General features: G+C 41.2%; 1 long non-coding RNA gene across 1 annotated transcript; it reads right to left on the bottom strand.

Annotated features, from left to right (window-relative positions):
* Positions 1-787: 787 nt before the first annotated feature.
* LOC311594296 lies at positions 788-12250 on the bottom strand. Its single transcript, XR_014778032.1, has 3 exons — positions 10672-12250; positions 9481-9585; positions 788-983 (listed from the first exon to the last, which is right to left on the bottom strand). It is a non-coding gene; the product is annotated as an uncharacterized lncRNA (long non-coding RNA).
* Between the last annotated feature and the right edge of the window lie 1082 nt (positions 12251-13332).

Below are 13332 nucleotides of genomic sequence, written 5' to 3'. Positions count from 1 at the left end.
ATCCTTTGCCTTTGCAGCCATTCTCAATCCTCGCATAAGGAAGAAAGCCAGAGGCTAACAACTGGTCATGTTGTTAAACAGTAGCCATGTCTCACTCCTATTTTATATTGTCTTTTCCCCTCCATCCTCTCAGTAACAGCTAGATACAAAGTGTGGTGCTCTATGGGGAACCATGTTCTACCGCATAGAAAATGCTAACTTATGAGCAGACTCAGTAGGCCTGCTCAAGGATGGCCTGGATGGGTCTCCTTTTAACTTAATTGTCTTGTAAATTCAAAGTTTTACCATATTCGTTCCATAAATATTACAGAAAATAAGCAGCTACAAAGTCCTCTTATGTAACTTTAACAGGTATAAATGCTTTTTGAGCAACTGCTATATATACCATATAAAATGTGTATCCTATAATACCATATATTATAGAGTTTATATAGAACTAAAAGACAGTGTCTGCCCTCAAATAATGTGTGGAGCATATATGCATGTGCCCTTACATGCAAAAGGAAGGAATAACTAAGCTGGAACAAAAACATCTTATTTGTAGTATACAAACATGAAACACATCCTCATAAGTGAATTAACTAATATTTACTCAGTTGTCAGAGACACCTGGCACAGTTACAGTTTGTGCCAGCCCCTGTGCACAAAGGAGATTAAGATATAATAAGGAAGAAAGTAAAGAAGAGAAAAAAAAAAAAGAACTACAATCAAGGTAAATACACGCTGGTAACTCATGGAATTAAGAGGCAATCACTTTTAAAAGATTATGTTTAAGAGACAAAATGAATTTGTTTTAAATCTTTAATCTCCAGCTTTGAATTTTTAAACACTTGGTAATTGTTTTCAAGACATATACATGGGAAGCTGTTTAAGTTTGACACAATATTGCAATCTTCCTTCCCAACTTGATTCAAGCCCTTAGTGAGGATCTCATTTGTCTCTCTTCTGTTCAGGGCCTCGTGCTTAGCGATGCCTGGATGCAACTGCCAGTCCACATGGAAAAGAAATGATCACACTGTTAAAGAGATGCTGTTATTAAAACAAGTCTGGGGTCACTGACAGAGCGGGAAGAATTTTGCTAAACAAAAATAAGGAAAGCTTACATTTTAATACCAAGAAACTGATTCTGATATGAAGAGCCTATTCTACACATACACACACACACACACACACACACACACACACACACACACACACACACACATGACCAGGGAAGCAGTTCAGCACTGAAGATGCCAAACTGCTCTTTCAGAGGACCTAGTTCTATTCCCAACACCTACACTGAGTGACTTACAACATCCCATAACTCTAATTCCAGGGCATCCAAACTCTCTCAGCTCTGTGGACATCTGCCCTTATGTGTATATGCCCCCCCACACACACGCACTTAAGAATAATTAAAATAGTTTAATTCTTCCAAGTCACAATGCAGAGAGGTATTAAAGGTTTTTAATTTTTTAATTAAAATATAATTTTTATCATTTATCCATTCACTATCGTCCCTCCAACCCCTCCTTATTTCTTCTCTTCAAACCCTCTCATGTCCCACTCAAATTCATGGCTGCTTTTTCTTTATTATTATTTGCACATACACACATACACACAGGTTGTAAATACAACCTGTTGAGTCTGTTTAGTGTTAATTGTGTGTATATGTGGCTTTGTTTCTATGTCAACTTGATATAAGCTATAGTTATCAGTGGGGAGAGAGCCTTGATTGAGAAAAGTTCGTCATAAGATTAAGTTATAGGTAAGTCCGTAGGGCATTTTCTTACCTAGTGATTGATGGGGAAGAGTCCACTGTAGGTTGGGACACCCTTAGCTGGTTGTTCTGTATTGTCTAAGAAAGCAGGCTGGGCAAGCTTATGAGGAGCAAGCCACAAAGCAGCCTCTTCCATGGCCTCTGTCTGCACCAGCTCCGGCCTCCAAATTCTTACCCTGTTTGAGTTCCTCCCCTGATTTCCTTTGATGATGAACAGTAATGAGGAAGCATAAGCCAGACAAATCCTTTCCTCTCCAAGCTGATTTTGGAATCCTGACTAAGACAACCTATCACCCCTAGGAAAGAGTCATTGTCCCTCTTTCAGCAGACAGTAGTTTCCTATAGTTTTCTAGGGCTGGGGTCCCACAACATTTTTTATTTTTACAAAAATTCTGAGGGCTACTTGAAGCACAAGTAGATATCCTGGTTGTGTAATGCGAAAGTCCTCAGCTTTAGTGGGGCTGGAGGTATAACCTGAACACATGGCTGTCTTAGCTAGGGTTTCTATCGCTGTGAAGAGTCACCATGACCATGGCAACTCTTACAGAGGAAGACATTTCATTGGACCTGACTTACATTTCATTACAATTATTGTCCTGGTGGGAACCATGTGACACACAGGCAGACATAATGCTAGAGAGGTAGCTGATTGGCAGGCAGGAAGAAAAGCGGCTGACACTGGGCCTGGCTTGAACATCTGAAACCTCAAAACTCATCTCAATGATATACATCCTCCAACAAGACCACACCTCCTAATAGTGCCACACCTGATGGGCCTATGGGGGGGGGGGTGCATTTCCATTCAAGCCACCCTAATGGCAGATAAAATATTGAGGTGTGGCAGGTATGAGTCTGTGGCATAGAAGCAGAACCAGCCACCAGTCGTCCAGACACCAAGAGTTGCTGGGAATCATTTATTTTTCATCAGCTTCTTCGCACAGACTTTGGAGAGGGTGTTGCATAGCAGACGCACGGCACACAGCCCAGTAGAAAGAAACACAAAGCTTATTCCAGCTGCGGGAGGCCTGAGGACAGGAGGCTGAGCAATCCTTGGCCAGAAAGGGGCCACTTAAGAAGAGCATGCTAAGAAAGAAGCTAGCCAGTGTCTAAGAAGCACATGAGGGAAAATATAATAGCAGAAATTTATTCGTAATTTACTTAATGAGTAACATGCTAATGGTGCTAGGCTTAGCAATTACCTTCGTTTCATAAACTACATGAAAACAACACAATTATGTGGACAGATCATTTTCTAGAGCTTCAAATTCCCAACCAAATCACCAGCTTCTAGACATTTCTTTTTTCTTTTCTTTTCTTTTTTTTCTGTAACTCATAATTGAGTCTAGCAGAACACTCTTCTGTGATTATATTCCATTTAAATCTTCTTATTGGAAAGAAGAAAGCTCAGAAAAATCATTTCAGTGCATGGGCTGAACTGCATTTGCTTGGAACATTCTATTTGTTTCCAAAGACATGGAAAACAAATGTTAAAAACTTTGGAGTACTTAGCCATACTACTACAGGTGAAATATAAAATGGCGGTTAGCCCAGCCTGTAATCTCAGCTACTTAGAAGGCTGAAGCAGGACAGCCATAACTCTAGAGGAACAAAACACAGTGTCAAGGCTGGGGGATGGATCAGCTGAGGAAGTGCCGTGTGCAAACATAAAGACCTGAGTTTGAGTCTCTCAGCACCAACTCAAAGAGATGGTCGTAGTGGCATGTGCCTAAAACCTATTGCTGAGGAGGTAGAGACAGGAGAATGTGTGGAACTTGTTAGTCAGTTAGTATTTGCAGATTTGTGAGCTGCATGTTAAGTAAGAGAGCCTGGAGAGAGAGAGAGAGAGAGAGAGAGAGAGAGAGAGAGAGGCCAGACAACAGTAGAGAAAGATAGCTGACATTGCTATCTGGCTTTTGCATACATCACACAAACCCACATACACATGTACACACATATACATACACATACAACAGAAACACAAAACACCAGTGTCATCTTTCAGTCTATTTTCTACATAAATCCTAAATGTGGGATCATAACTTGTATACAGCTTTTTAGCCCAAACAGTGGCTTCCAGCTAAACTTATTTTATATTCTTTGTTTCTTTGGGGATTTTTTTGTTTGTTTGGGAGGTTGGTTGGTTCATTTTTTGTTTGTTTGTTGTTTGTTTTTGTTTTGTCTTTTTGTTTTGTTTTGGTTTTGTTTGTTTGCTTAGTTTGATTTGAGACAGGGTTTCTCTGGGAAAGAGAGCCCTGGCTCTCCTAGAACCCACTCAGTAGACCAGGTTGGCCTTGAACTCACAAAGATCCACCTGCCTCTGCCTCTCAGAGTGCTAGGATCAAAGGTGTGCACCACCACATCCGGTTATGTTCTTTGTTATAAAAATTTTAGAAGATATCTTTTCCTGCTATATACTGTTCCCATTGAAAACAGTGTGGACGTGGTGGCACACGCCTTTAATCCTAGCACTCAGGAGGCAAAGTCAAGTAGATCTCCATGAGTTCGAGGCCAGCCTGGTCTACAGAATGACTCTAGGACAGCCAAAGCTGCACAGAGAAACCCTGTCTAGAAAAACAGAACAAAACAAAAAATAACAAAAACAAAACAAAAAAACAAAAAAGAAAACAGTATCATAACATTTTGTCTATAAGTCTTGTGCACTAGGCCTGCACAGAGAAACCCTGTCTAGAAAAAAACAAAACAAAACAACCAACAACAAAAGCAAAACAAAAAAGCAAAAAAACCAAACTATCATAACATTTTGTCTCTAAGTCTTGTGCACTAGGCCTTAGGCTAGCTCTAAATTTATAGGTTAAACCCAGAGACAACTGTGTGGTGACACGGCTATCAGGTAGATAACCGAATGCCTCACCCTATAGAAGCTGTTAAGTAAACAGTTGAATTCAATCCTCATGATACTATGACCCAAATGTTACAGAAGAAATGGGCTCAGTGAGGAGGAAACGTAGCTTACACTGACTGAAGAAAGAAAAGCACATGTTTAATTAAGGCAAGGCTTGTCAGGTGCCCTTAGGACATATTTATTTTTATTTTTTTGTATATGGGTGTTTTGTCTGTGTGTACATCAGAGTACCCACATGTGTGCCCGGAGTCCTGGGTGGTGAGAAGGAGGAGATGGTGTCTTGTAACTGGAGTGTTACTGGCTGTGAATAATCATGTGGAACTGAGACTTGAACCCAGGCCTTCTGGAAGAGCAGGCACCACACTTAAACACCCAGCCATCTCTCCAGCTTCAGATGCTCCTTTTCTTTGACTGGAAGGACCAGATTCTAATTGGACCACTATGGGAGAGTCTGAGGGAGCCAAAGGAGACCAGCTTTCTAAGATGCTATGAGCACATTTGAGGATCACGTCGCACTGCTGCCTAATGAGCACTTAGAGCTCTTCCATTTTAAATCTTTGCCAGGTTTAGAGATGCTCTTGACTACAGTAAAGTTCACTACAAGTTTATGGATGAATTTCTTTTGTCATAACTGTTTTTTATTTCCTCTTCAAGAACTGTTGTTATGTGCTTCTGGGGTTTGCTTAATTCTTATGGATTTAGTAGTGATTTCTGTGACCTTTACATTCTAAGAATATCATAGTCTTGATATTTAGGGTAAGTTTCTTATTTAAAATTTTTCATTGAAATTTTTAGCAGTCAAAACTCCATATTTTAGTGTTAATTCTGTCATGGGTTTGTGACTTTTGCATTTGTAAACATATTTTTATTTAGCTGTTGCATGAGTTTTTCAAAATATTCAGTTAATTTCCCTTATTTTACTTCAGTTATCTTTTCATAAGAACACATTTCAAGTATAAAAAAAGCACATAGAAGAATATGAACATCCTGGCATAATGACAGTGGTAAATATTTATTGTGTTGTTTGTCCACCACCCCTTTTATAATAACAGAGTTCCTTTGTTTTTTATAATTCTAATTTTTAAGGGCAGGTGAATAGGCATAGGCTTGTCTAGGCAGAAAGCATACAGAGTGATAATTTGTGCCTAGCTAGGCATATTACCCTGGTTCAGGCAACCAAAGTCAGCCTAGGATACTTTCAGGAAATCTGGAGAAATAGATGATGGTGTCTACAACTGTATTCTGTTGTGACGAAATGTCTGAGTCTGAGTACTTGTAATGTATGTATGCTTGTTTAGCTCACAGTTGTAGAGGCTCAAGAGCAAAATGCAGGTGTGTACCGGGCTGTGGCAAGGTCTCAGGGATGTACCACAGCATAATGACGGACAAAGGGACAGAGGACGTGCAGACGGAGGACATCACACGGTGAGTGAGAACGCCAAAGAGATTCAGAAGTCGAGCTCTATCTCTCTGTAAGATTTTAATTTTCACCAGGAGTAACTGCCACCCCATAAGAATGGCATCCGTCTCATCTGGGCATGATGAGGCCAGTGACATAATCAACTCCTTCTGCACCAACCCTCTAAAGTTTTTAGCATTCTCAATGTCACCCGGCGGGGCGGGGGGCGGGGCGGGGGGCGGGGGGGGGGGGGGGAACTGTACCTTTAGATGACGAGGCATACTCAAACCATAGCAAATGGTTTCTCAAAGCTGGCTTATTAAAGTAACGAGTGATGGAAACCACTGTGGAAGTTGACAGAGTGCTTGTCTATCATTGAGGAAACCCTGAGTGTAAGCCCCAGTATCCCATAGGGCCAGGAATGGTGTCAGGCACCTGTAATCTCAGCACTTGAGAGACGAAAGCAGAAGGGGTAGGGATTTCAAGGTCATCACTCAATGAATTCAAGACCAGACTGGAATACATGACCATCTGAAACACAACAGCAAAAGCCTGAAGCTGCTTTGTAGCTATAGCTGACAGCCCATTTAAAAAAAAATTTCCTACCCAGGAGCAAAGGAAAGGCATCAGATGAAAACAATTCAGGCTTCTGACAGCATGATTAGAGTGCTCCCTGAGTAGGAACTGGCAAGATGGTCCAGCGTATGAAAGCACTTTTGTTCCAGCTGAATATGACCCAGGTTTGCTGCTTGGGACCCTATGAAAGAAGGAAAGAATCCATCCCAGAAAGTCACCCTCTGACTCACATAACAAACAATAATAATAAATAAAAAATCATAATAAATGCCGTACTCAGATACTAGCTAATTGTGCCCTTGACATTCCATATTCGTTAAACCAATTAGCAGCTTCCTCCTCCTCTTCTTCCTCCTCCCCCTCTCCGTCCTCCCTCCTCCTCTTCCTCCTCCTCCTCCTCCTCCTCCTCCTCCTCCTCCTCCTCCTCCTCCTCCTCCTCTTCTTCTTCTTCTTCTTCTTCTTCTTCTTCTTCTTCTTCTTCTTTTCATTTTCTACCTACAGACAACTTAGCTAACATGGAAGACATTTATTACTGGCAAATGTCAGGTTGGCCAAACTGAAGTGGCCTTCAGGGTAGCAAGCGGTGCCCTTGTACTAGCTACAAAAGCAGTCCAGCTGGCTGTGCAGTAGGAAAGCAGATGGCCACACTGCTGTCTGTCACACATTACATTCAGCCTGTGTGGCTCCTGAGGCTACAACTGTAGGTTATAAGGTAGGAAAGAGTCAGACTGCTTCAATGTCTTATCCAAGTCCTAAGCTTGCCTGCTTAAAAGCAAACAAAACACACACACACACACACACACACACACACACACACCCTCTCTCTCTCTTATAAATCTATATTTAATAATCCAACATAGCTGTGATTCATGTAGCCATAGGTTTTGCAAATTAAAGAGGAAAATTCTCCACCTAAGACAAAGTTAGCCTCAATGGCTTTCTTTTTGCTAACTTTGAATTAAAAATTAGATCTAGAAGAATCGGTGTGATTCCCTAAGCCCTTCTCAGCCAACTTGAGTGCCGCTCCCTGGGATGGAGAAATTAGGATGCTTAAGGTGAAGTTGACAAAAGCTTGATCTAATTATCTTAATTAAAAAACAGTGGAAAGAACATTCTGTCATAGCCACCTGGAGATATGGGGAAGATTAATTATCACCCCCAGTTCCAACCAACTGCTCTGTTTCACCACAAACCTGTAACCCAAGAGCTGAATTACAGCCTAGAGTTTGGGGACTTAAGTCTAAGAAACAGAAAACACAGACTCTCTTGAGAGGGTGAGTCAGTGTAATCTTGGGTTCCAGTTACTAGTCCAAGACATTAACCAAATGCAAATTAACTGGCTGCCACCCAAGGCGTTAGAAGTTCTTTCAGTCAGGAGAAACTTCAAACCTGGCAAAGCAATTGTTTGGCAGTAAATACCCACCAAAATTCACCAGCAGGCTATACTTTGCTAACATATAGCAACCATTAAATAGAGCACCTTCCCAATGTCAGTATCAAATGGGGCTAGAAGATCATAATTATCAAGTAAAATCCAACATGATTCAGACTGGCTGACTGGGGAGAGTGAGAAATGCCATCCCTGACCAGTGGAATCATTGCTGGTTAGTTTTCCCTTCTTTTATAATTCCACATGAGAGTTTTGTTGACTCCATGATTGTCTGCTATGTTCATTGTACATGGTTAAACAAAAATACCATCTTAATTATACATTGCTGGGCTGTATGCAGCTATATCCTAAACTGAAAGAAAGGCAGACAAGAAACAAAGATTGTGGACTAGAGATACATAGACTAACTATACAAAACATTATTTGTATGTTTTAGAGAGGGGATGATGGATAATTGTTATCAATTTTTGTTGCATATGAGATAACTATAGCATGTTACAAAAGAATGTTGCATGTATGAAGATAAACAGTGATTTATTAATTTAATAATTATATGTTTTATGAAAACTCAAATGTGTTGGAAACCTACTGATTTTTTTTTAACCAACAACTCTAACAGCAGAGCTCTCCTTTTCATAGATTTTTCTGAGGGCTAGATGGCTGCCTTGGTTTTGGGTAATAGTGTTACTTTATGTGGTACATGTAGAATCCAGTTACTGGTTAGTATATAAACACTTGACCTGAGCTTCATCAGCCAAACCGGGCTTGTACTGAAAGTGAGCCACTGATATTACTCAGCTGGGAGAGCGTAAGTCAGGAACTGTCTGCACTCATCCTTGCTATGGGTTACACAGCTTCTGAGAATTAAACCTGTGAAGAAGGCAGACCAGAGAAGGGTGGAGAGAAAAATCCTTGATAACATTCTGTAAACTCCTAAATTCAGCCATGCTTGAAGTTTATAAATGCAGCCTGTACTCTCCAGTCACCTGACCCAACAAATTCACTTTTCTGCTTCACAAGTTTAAGATGTATTTCTAAAATGTATAGTCTTAAGAAACATGACTGTACATCTCTCCATGGTACTCTCTGTGGTGATAACTTAATTCCATTTCTTTCACTTTGTTCTTGCCTGCTAATCTTTTTTGTTACTGTTATGGTGGTGGTGATTATTTTGAGACAGTGTTCTGACTCTTCATTCCCTTTTTGTTACCCTGGAAATGAATGCTGACCTCTTCTTAGCTTCAGCACTGAGAGCATAACTCATTTTGACAACAAGAAGACACTTTAAGATAGTTAAGGCTATTGCTTTAATCTTCATGCCTCTGAAAGCCTACAGGTTCTCTTTTGGTCAGCTCTAAATTACAATCTTACAAGGGAGACGATCTGGGTACCTGTGGTCCTTAGCTTAACCATGATGAGCCAGAACAAGCTAAAGCAGTCCTTAAGGTAGGTTGCATATAAAGCAAAAAGAAGTGCACATTTCTGCCTACCGCCATGCAGCACTGTCTCGCACAACTGAGAACCTACTGTCCTTCTCCTGTTAGCCTGGAAATGGATGCTGACCTCTCCGTTTCGGTGCTGAGAGCATATCTCATCTTGGCAGCAAGAAGACAGAACACAAAGAAAAAAAATAGATTGTTTACTGTAGACACAAGAAAAGCTATGCCAAACAAAGTTGAAAATACTCATGACATCACAACTTAAGTATTCTTGTTCACTTTACGTATGGCTGTAGATGGCGTTTATGATCATCTTCTTCTACAAGCCACTCTGGATTTCATTTACTCTCAGAAAGCACTTGAGACTCGAGTTGTAGGGAGCAGAGGAAACCCTGAGTGTGAGATCCTGAGTGAATGTGCATTGTTGACATGAGCATGACCATGTCAATAAGCCTAGCCTCACACCCAAAGGGAAATAGCAAACCCTTCTCTAGTCCATGTGTAGATGTTGACAGTGTATGTGGAAAATGTTCACTATAGCTTTCTTCTTCTCTGGCTATTTATGGCCTGAGGATTGCTCCCCTATAGACGCTGCTCCTTCTGAGATCAGCTAACTCTATTGTCCTTGATGCACTGTGCACCATAAACCCCACTTTCTTGTTTATCTGTATGTAATAACACTGCCTCTCTGTTCAACTGCATATAATAAACACACTGAGTGTCCACCATGCTATGAATTCTCCATCAGAGATTCCAGTCCAACCAACCCTAGCCTTTCTGTGTGTATGTCTGTATGTTTGTCCTTTCTTCTTTCCCTTGCCATATGGGTCACAGCTGTCCCTGGAGACTGAGCAAGGACTTGGCAAGAAGTGCTTCCCTACGGGTGTGTGCATTTCCAAGTCCCAGACTTTCATTCATCTGCAGCTTCATATTAAACTTTGTCACAGACAGAGTTTGTGGATCATGATAAGGACACCACACTTTGACTCCAGTCAGTTAGGCAGCATAAGAAGTGCATACTGGTAGGTGCCAGTCTTAACAATTTAACAAATTATTGCTGTGCCCCTTCATGAAAATTATCAGTTTGGGGTGGGGTATTGAAATCTAAGACCTCCAAACCAGTGGTCCAAATGTCTAAAAATGAGAAGCATAGGTGTCGATATCCACTCCTATTTCAATCATTTGAATTATAGTGCTAGGGAAAACAGTACCACATATTATTCTCAAACTGGTATCACTTACTTCCTGATCCTAGAAGATGTTACTCCTTCTCCAGCAATATGGTTTTATAGTTGGCACCGGAGTTGAGTTCCCCAAATGTCTTTCCAAAGTCAGACCAGCTGTTTCAAGGTGATAGGTAGTATGCTAAGACCAGTGTGTTCTATGAACATGAGCTCACTGTCATATTGCATTTGTTTTGATAAGCTCTGTTCTACCGATGGTTGGTAAAATCCTATAATGTTGAATAAAGCATGCTGTATGGAGGATGAATTGGACTCAAAACAACCACAGGCAATTGGACAGTGGTTTTGGCAGAAGCACTGGAAGTGGAGAAGCCATGGCCACATCCAGAGATAGATCTATTCCAGAGGAAACAAAGCTCCAACCTGTCCATGATGTAAATGATCTGAAGAATCACCTTGCCTGCATTTCACTCTTGGAGACTTCCAACAGTTATGGGAATGGCACCATACACATGCTCAGATTCTGTCTGGTGGCAGGTTGGGCACTCAACATTCATGATCAACTTCGTTCTGTCAAAGTCCATGGGTATCTTCCATTCTTTCTCCCATGGGTATCATCTGTGTTTACTTGGCTAAGATAGAGGTGGCTGGGAAAGACCAAACCTTCACATGATTATTTAAAACCCCTTTTTGTTGTTGTCACTCTCTAAGGAGAATTTACGTAGGCCACAATGTTATTATTATACTGTCAAGGCAGAGGCTTTTGTTCATTTGCTTCTTCTGACTGTCTTGACTCATTCTCTAGATGTGTTTTCAATAGTCTCTAACTATTTGCCAAAAAGTAAACACTGAATGTGGATCATAGTAGACTCATGACTTCAACCATATTTCCTTACAGGCAGAAATAGACAACCCGGCATCCTGCTCCAGGGATTTCCCTCACGACTATCCTTTAGGGCTATCACTGAACAAAGGATTCGTGACTAGAGTTGCAGTTTTGTTCTCTTTAAATAGTGGCAGAAAATCTTGCTGAAATTTCCTATGAACCATACCCAAAATTTTGTTCTTTCTAATCTGGTCCTCATAGGGAGCTCCACGTGATGTCACAAATTCAGCCTGATATGGAACAAGCAGAGGCAGAAGGATGGACCGTGAGCATCTCTAACATCGGCTGGTGGACTAATTTGTGTCACCAGGCCCTGCTTAAGCCTGGTCCTGGGTAGGCTTCCAGATGATACTAGAGTGCTAATGCAGCACTTTGGCTAAGTGTCAAGTATGGCTCCTATAGTGTGGCCATTTAATAGACAATGACCACAAATGTAGCTCGCCCAGTAGCAAAGCCAAAGCAGTTTTGAAAAATAACATTTTTGTTTGCTTGTTTGGTTTTTGTTGTTGTCGTTTTGTTTTGTTTTTGTCTTGTTTTTTGCTTTTGATTTTTTTTTGTTTGCTTGTTTGTTTGTGTTTTGTTTTAATTTTGCATAACCAGCATATATTGGCTAGGAAATCATCTAATCTGTACTAGGCTCTCTCTTGGGAATCTAGCCAAGCTCTCCTCCAGGACTTCTCTCTGACTTTCACACTTCAGGAACCCTCAGATCTGCTCCCTTGTGAGAACCTGGTTCAGGAACAGCTTTATGCAGGGGATTTCATTTGCACTAGTTGTTCTCAAAACTGGCTGCCAAAATTTCGTGAATGGGTTGAAACCATACACAAAAATGAGATGAATGTTGCCTCAGAAAAAATCCAAAGAAACCTCCAAGGTCTGTAAGGTTTTGTTAGTGTTAGAGCAGGGTACCCACAGTACCGTGTGCTTCGTCTTCAAAAGTGATTCGCTGACGTGCTACAGGCCTCTGTTCCTAGAATAGCATTATGAAGGCTGCGAGCCCTAAACTAACTGACATTATACACACCTCCACATTCCCAAGGTCGTGACCTTTCCTCTTAAAAGTTGTGAGTCTGGTCTCTTTAAAAGCATCAACACTAATAAAGAACAGCTAAGAGAGAAGGAACAGGGTCTTTAAACCAGTCATCCAAACACGCCCTGAAAGAAAGCAGAAGCCCATGCTAAGAAAGGAGCCAAAGGCCACAGTTCCTCCTAATAGCCACTTACAAAGAGAAGAAAAGGAAAAAAGGGGGGCCTGCAAAGTGCACAGCCACAGAGTTATATGAAATTATCCCCTCACATCAAACGCAGAATGCACGTGCCTATTTGTGCTCCTCTTCTTTCTTCCTTGCTTTTACCACCCTGTCTTCTACTCTCAGCCTAAGCTCTGCATTTCATCAACTCTTCCTATGACACTATACAATATCCAATGGACCTCTCTTGCCTACAAGTTTAATAGCAAATGACTCCCGACTAAGAGGTTTCTTCAGATAAGGCTCCCAGTTGGGTTTACATCCCTGACTGTGAGATTTTACTTTGTGCAACCTTTTCTCCCATCGCATCAAATCTGTCAGGTGCCACAGAATGTAGTGCATCTTTTCAGCTTCTAGTCCTCCCACTTCCTGGTCCCTTAGCAGGACTGTTCTTTCTCCTGCCAGAGTTCTCAAGCCATTCTCAAGACTCAAGCCAAGTATCACCTCTCAGGCTTTCTTGACTCCTCTAATGTGTGACTGTATCCCAACCCTGGGTTCTCCCAGCCTGGAGAGTGGTCGGACATCATACACATGTGATGCATAAACGAATGGGTGGCTGTATCCCTTTCTGGTTTGATGAAAT

This window comes from Acomys minous (assembly GCF_964271855.1).
Source record: "Acomys minous genome assembly, chromosome: 3".
Lineage (NCBI taxonomy): Eukaryota > Metazoa > Chordata > Mammalia > Rodentia > Muridae > Acomys > Acomys minous.
This window is presented reverse-complemented; position numbering and strand designations above follow the sequence as displayed.